General features: G+C 42.2%; 1 long non-coding RNA gene across 1 annotated transcript; it reads right to left on the reverse strand.

Moving 5' to 3' along the window:
• Window positions 1–637: 637 nt before the first annotated feature.
• LOC132465628 (uncharacterized) lies at window positions 638–2,203 on the reverse strand. Its single transcript, XR_009527644.1, has 2 exons — window positions 1,682–2,203; window positions 638–1,178 (listed from the first exon to the last, which is right to left on the reverse strand). It is a non-coding gene; the product is annotated as an uncharacterized LOC132465628 (long non-coding RNA).
• Window positions 2,204–7,104: the final 4,901 nt, after the last annotated feature.

Consider the following 7,104-nt stretch of genomic DNA (forward strand, 5'->3'; position numbering starts at 1 on the left):
CTTCTATTGAGTATTCTCGAAGAAAGTTGTCCAATCCCGGGTTGCTTTGAACTCACTTCATTTATTATAAAGTCATCGGCATGTTTCGGCATGGTAAGTGAAGCTATACGGAGGGAATTGAATCTAACACGTGTGAGAGGAAAATACCGTGATCTACTTCAAGCCCCCGGGCTAAGGCCCGGGGTCTCTCCGCGACGTCTACCTATTGAACTCTGGCCTGTTCACTTGACGTCCTCCGATAGAGGACGTCAAGTGGGCGTGGCCTATGCAGTGGGCGTGGCCGTAATGGCTTCGGCTTCTTCACCTAATTAAAGGTGATGCCTTCTGTGGTGGAGCAGCCTTCAATAAGGTCTTGCTCCCCTTGTGGCTATGTGAGGGTAATGCAGCTTCTTATATGTTTGGTCCTACTCCCTAGTGGTTAAGTGAGGGAAATACAGCTTGTGTTCTTAAAATACGTAACAATCCCTCCTTGGTCATCTTAGATGACCATACAATATTATTTTAAATCATAAACACCATTTACCACACCGAAAACATATCCAAAGTAGGATCAATCATCAACACCAACAACCGTGTGGGAACAACTCTATCGAATAGAGAAAAACCACAACGCGTTCCCGATAATACTGGAACGGTATTCACATTGTGGGTCTCATTGGAAATACAGGTCATTATTTAACAATACAACAATGAACATGAATCTTGTTATCATACAATCACATGGCCAAACAGCACACAAACAAAACCATCCATAGAAATCCTGAGCTAATACTTTTGGTCATGTGCTACAAGGTCATACAATTTTCATCATGTGCAAAAGTAAAGTAAAAATTGGTAGTCATAATACAATTTAAAAAAATTCAAGATTATTGATAGCCTAGCATGGATTCGGGTGATTCAGGTGATCTTCGTGTATTGGTGCACCGGTTCATGTGGGTGGTTTGGGCATGGATTTGGGGGGTTCAGGTGATCTTCGTGTATTGGTGCGCCGGTTCATGTGGGTGGTTTTGGGCGATGTTATTATCGTAGTCATTGTTTTTTCTGTCGCCGTCGGGCCTGTAATTCATGAACCCAAGACTCGTCCCTCCTTGTCAAGGGCTCATCTCAGAGAGGTTACTCCTACATCATGGGAGCCTCCAAACAGGTTCTCCGTCGTCGTCGTGTCAGTAACAGGTGGCCTGTAAAACAACCGTCTCAAGGAAGATCAACAGTACCATTATCAATGCAGCGATCCAGAAATAACGGGTTGCACTCGCAACCAAGCAACACTACACAATAACAAACATAGTCTGGTATGGTTGTTTTAAAATGTGTTATTCAAGTAAATCCGGGATATTGATTATCTTAAATACAGTCGATTCTACTAGAATAGTATAGGTGTGACTATTCTAGATATTACAGCTGGATAGGGTCGGGCCCCTCAGGTAATGTAAACCTGAATGGCACTTGGCACTTCTGTAGCGCCCACTGCTGTGGTGGTCAGCAGATGCAGTAGCCCTCGTGCGCAGGGAATACAACGGCAGCCGGTGACAATTAACACGGTCTCTGCATTTATTCCCGCGACGGGCACTTACTGCATCATGCCTTTCCACTTCCAAAACATATTCTCCATCCATCCTGTGAAAGGGTCATTAATGCCGGAGTTCTCTGCCAATTCTAACCTGAGGGATTGTAATCATACCAGCGCCCTGGCCACCAACCCATCCGGAGCGATTCAAATCCTGCTGTTATTTGATCTCCTCATGTGACTGTTGGTCCTTGCTCGGCGGTGGTAGTTTGTAGGCTCCAGGTGTGTCTGCATCTGGTTCTGGAACTTTTGTTTCTATTGCAGAAATACAAACTCATGTACAGCAGTTAGTTGTTCAAAAACATATTTCCATGAATTCTAATTTTAATTGTTTTACAGTATCTACTTTGGTTTAATTTCACACTACATCCCTCCTTGCGCATTGCTTCAGCCATGCGCATTGAAAGATGTAAAAGGGAAATAACAATGTTAAAATTTGCATGTTCAATATCACTTCTGTGTTAACCGTATCTCATAATAACAGTTACCTTCATCATACTACCCGATTGTCCTACACTAACTATGTATATTGGATGACCTAATCTTCATTTATTCTACCTATTGCTCGCATTTGATGTTGTCCACACTTTGATTCACTCCTATGTACATCGCATACCACATCAAACGTGAATACGCCTTATTTACATTCACCATATAACAATTAAACCGCAGGTAATTCGTCTCCCACGCGGTACAAACATTAGATGGCTTAACATCCGTTCTGCATACCACATCAAACGTGAATATGTCTTAGCAAAGTGAAGTAAAGTAAAACCCAGTTTTGTCTTTACTTATTTTATAGCTATACATGTCCCGGACACGTTCATTACTATTTCCAAAACGGTTTTTTTAGCTACGCAGGTCCCAGACCTAACTATACCATTACATGAACAGTATTTATTATTATAATTATCTAGTTTTTTGTTGGTCAACATCAAATCGATACATTAATTCATCTAAACTAGGTAGAACAAAGAGTCATCCAAACCTACAACAATTATGCACATCTGGGTATTAAATATATGGTGATATTCTATAAACAAAACAAAAACTGAACCTAAAAGAAAAATTCAGGAGTTATCGGTTGAAACAAATGTTATTGTAATTGAACTACAGCAGTTGAGCTAACTCCCGCCTTGTGCACCGGTTAAAACCATGAATGCCGGGCATCCATCACTGCTTGGGTTGCAAAGGCCTGAAGAGGAAGAACAAATTTAGTACAAATGTGAACATTTACAGATCGTTTAAACTATTAATGTCGGTGAATCAAAAAACATTGATTACAATCTACACAAATATTTGCGTGTTTTGCCGATATCAACTCGGGAGTGGTTCTCTGCATTTCAGCATCCAGACACACAGACCCTCAAATATACAAACACTTAACTAAATTTACATCTTGGTTTCAACACATGGCTAGGTGTGAGGGTGGGAGGGGGCAAGGGGAAGAAAGAACAATAAGACAAGAACCTCAACCCAACCAACAACAGCGAGGCCACTTGCCTCTCTATTGTTAGTTAAATCAAAGCCCCCGTCCCACCGCTCCCGATCTTCTTTAAGCAATATGAATAAGGAAGGGTAGGGGAAGCGAATGGTTGCAGGGACAAAGGGTGGGGAGGGGGGGATCTGACGACCGGATTTGGGACAAAGGGATGGGGGGGGGGGTCTGACTACCGGACCTGGAGGACTGGGACAAAGAGTGGGGGGGGGGGACACGTGTGTAGGGGGCCTGGAGGGTCTTTTACCTTTAATAATTCATCGTCTTTAATAACAAAATACCAACAGACTTGAATGTAAAATGTAGCATGCAGTCTAGGGTGGCATTTAGCGGATCGGCAGATAAGATAGTATACACTCCGAACGTCCGCTATGATGCTACTGCTTGGGAACACGGCCTCAGCGGAGAAGTGAAAGATAACTCTCGTTAACATATATTTTGGCCCGATCTATACAGAGACCGATAGTGGAGGGCTTCACCTCTCAACCAGTATCAAGAACGATCGTTAACGACGAGTGCTAAAAACAACTCAAGTGTGAAGAAAGGGGGAGGTTGGGCCTTCAGTGTTCTTGCAACCGTTGATCTACACGTGTTGTTATGCTTTTTAAATCGAGGTCTAGGCCTCTGGAGCAGCACGACCGAACGGTGGCTAAAACAAACTTACACCTAAATGTTCTTATAACCAATCATATTTCAGATTAAATCTTTAAGACAAAGAGTTCTACTTACCTCAGACGTGCGGGCCTGTTGAAGTTGTTTTAGCGTCGCGCCGGGACGGGACTTTCTTCCAAACGTCGGGGTCACCATCTATTGAGTATTCTCGAAGAAAGTTGTCCAATCCCGGGTTGCTTTGAAATCACTTCATTTATTATAAAGTCGTCGGCATGTTTCGGCATGGTAAGTGAAGCTATACGGAGGGAATTGAATCTAACACGTGTGAGAGGAAAATACCGTGATCTACTTCAAGCCCCCGGGCTAAGGCCCGGGGTCTCTCCGCGACGTCTACCTATTGAACTCTGGCCTGTTCACTTGACGTCCTCCGATAGAGGACGTCAAGTGGGCGTGGCCTATGCAGTGGGCGTGGCCGTAATGGCTTCGGCTTCTTCACCTAATTAAAGGTGATGCCTTCTGTGGTGGAGCAGCCTTCAATAAGGTCTTGCTCCCCTTGTGGCTATGTGAGGGTAATGCAGCTTCTTATATGTTTGGTCCTACTCCCTAGTGGTTAAGTGAGGGAAATACAGCTTGTGTTCTTAAAATACGTAACACTTCTTGTTTAACTGGTTTCGGTATTGGGTGTCGTTTTTCCGTGCGAATCCATGCATCTAAACAATTCTGTGTGTAATGAAAATCCCATTTCGGATCTGGTCCAGACGTTATTGTTTGGTATTGTTTCTTTTAATTCTTGTAGTTTGCAAGAATCAAAAGAACCACCTATTGGCCAACAGCCATCTGTCCATTCGTACACATCATAAGTAAATGGAAAGACCGAGTATATGCCTTCTTCTCTCAAGACTATATCTGCGGGGGATCTTGGTGGCACTATAGGATCGTTTTTTTTTTTTTTTTTACCATAGCGAGTTCTTACCACGTCCGCTCTTTTTTTAATTTGCTTAGATACCGTCATTGTCACCTTAGCGTCCCGTTTTGATAGATGGGCGCCCATTTTACTCTTCCTTAGGATTGTGGGAGTCAGACGTTCTTTTGGAAAGAAAACACAAACAAATTAATACAAATAAAGGAATACACACACAGCTGATACAACAGATAGGGATATACGAAACAAAATACAATCACTTTTGTTATAGTTTTACGTCATGAATTCTTTAATGCTAAAAGTAGGCTATGTTAATGTTATTTCATAATTTTAAAACATGTGGAACTCAACGCAAATGGAGACCACAGATCTGTTTGATAAAGAAACAAAGAAATGTTACCTAACTGAATGATATTAATATATTTTGTACAAATTTGTAAATCAGAGTAAAGTCAATGTCTCAAATGAGCCCGATTTATTTATTTCTACGTTAGTTTCAGGGTACTCACTCGTGGTTTGTCAATCAAACCTGTTTGAAGAATAAACTTTTGTGGAGTTGAATTGTCCTCTGGCTCTGGATCAGTGTCCTGAACTGCTACGTTTTTCGGGCATTCGTTCCTTGGATATTGCTATTTATCTGAAAAAAAATCTATACGATCTCTCAGATCATATTAATACAACTCAGCAGTAAATCTATTACAATCGCATTCAAATACATTTAGAATTTCGGGACGGCGTAAAACTGCTTCTCCAGCGCTGTGGAGAGAAGAAGGGTCTACAAGAGGTTGTAGACAACATGAAAGCAAGCATGGAAAGAAAGTATAGAAATACGGCGCGAAAAATACATAACATAACAATTGGGATGAGACACAACGATGTTCTTTATATATTTTTATTTTCACAAACGAGGGGGGCCTATTCCCTCAGTTGTTTCAGTGCCATACTTACCTGCTGGCACTGTTTGCATCCGTAAAGGCCGGACGTTATTTTTCTATTATATTTAGTTTTACCACTCGTCCACTTTTCTGAAAAAAGATAAGTTTAGTAACATGACAAGAAAAGTTGAACAGTGGTTAAATCAAATTTTCCGCCGTCGTTGGTGTCTTTAGGTTGGGAGGCTCCTCTATTTTGTGTACATTTCATTCAGGTTCAAACAACATGAAGCCGCTCAATTCATCCTACTTGGTTTTCCCGTGGGTGCAATCATCAGCCCTATTTGAAATAGATTTCTGTCTATTCATCATACCTTTGAACCATTTCTGTCAGTGCAGAAACGGTGCAAAGGTCCGGGTCAGAATTAAATAACTTCTTCCCGTGGGTGCAATTATCAGCCCTATTTGAAATAGATCTCTGTCTATTCATCATACCAGTGAAAGGTCTGTCAGTACAGAAACGTTCAAAGGTCCGGGTCAGAATTGCATAACTTCCGAGGGACGTACATTACCCATTCATCTGAGGTCCAAGCAAATACATTCACTGGTTGGCCGTATGTGGGGTCCCAAACTGTTTTATTACTGGGCTACTTTTACTTACTGAATGGGTTTTACTTGGGATGCACAGTTATTTGTAACACACCAACGTAACTCTTGTAATGTACGTAGTTCTTTGGAGGGTTATTACCCTTACTGAGAGTAATCAAAACGTCCTCCGCCAACATTCCTGCATTCGTCACATAACAAGAGTTAATCTGCAGAGCGAAATCTTGCTAATGATTCGCACTGCACAAGCTTTCCATTCGTAGAAACAAACAGTCTACTACTGGCCAATCCTTGATGCCTACGTAGTAAAAAAATATCAGACAGAGCCTCCGCCTAAATAAGAATTTAAATGAAACCTCATGCTTTTAGATCGATCTTCCCGAGGGCCAGAGGCGGAGTGGCCGTCGGGACGATCGGGAGATTTCCCGGTCGGCCGGCCGGCCAGCGAGTTCAGGTGGACCGGCCCACAATTGTGTAGCAGCCTGCGAAGTCAGTTGGACCGGCCCACAGTTGTGAGCGGCCGCGAGGCGTCTGCAAGCCGGCCCTGAGCATAATTTATTCCCCGCCAAGACGCCGTGAAAATCCCCGAAATAAACAATATATGTCTCAAGAACATCCAACCAATATTTATACCACTTGCTTACTCTCTATGTCTCATTCATGTTTTTTTTTTTAGATTATTTTTTTTTATTTCATTTAATTCTTCATTATTCAGGCGTTACAGAACTTTCATGGCCATGAATAAATAATACGAACTACAGTTTACTTTAATATGTTTGTTCTTGAATTGACGTAATGGAGCAAAGACTCCTGGGATTGGGAAATGCGTTTATCCAATAAACAGCTTGCAGGTCAAGTCCATTTTCGGAAATGTAGGGGGATAGCCCTAAAGACGCGTCAGACAGAGAAGGCGAGCAAGTTCGTGGTTGCTTGCTTTTGCTTGTTGTGGCACTCATGGAAGGCAAGAAGAGAAAAGAGAAAGGAGGGGCTGAAAAGGCCAGAATAAAGAAGAAGCGGATGCTGGAGG

The sequence above is a fragment of the Gadus macrocephalus genome, chromosome 10, assembly GCF_031168955.1.
Source record: "Gadus macrocephalus chromosome 10, ASM3116895v1".
NCBI classification, from domain to species: domain Eukaryota; kingdom Metazoa; phylum Chordata; class Actinopteri; order Gadiformes; family Gadidae; genus Gadus; species Gadus macrocephalus.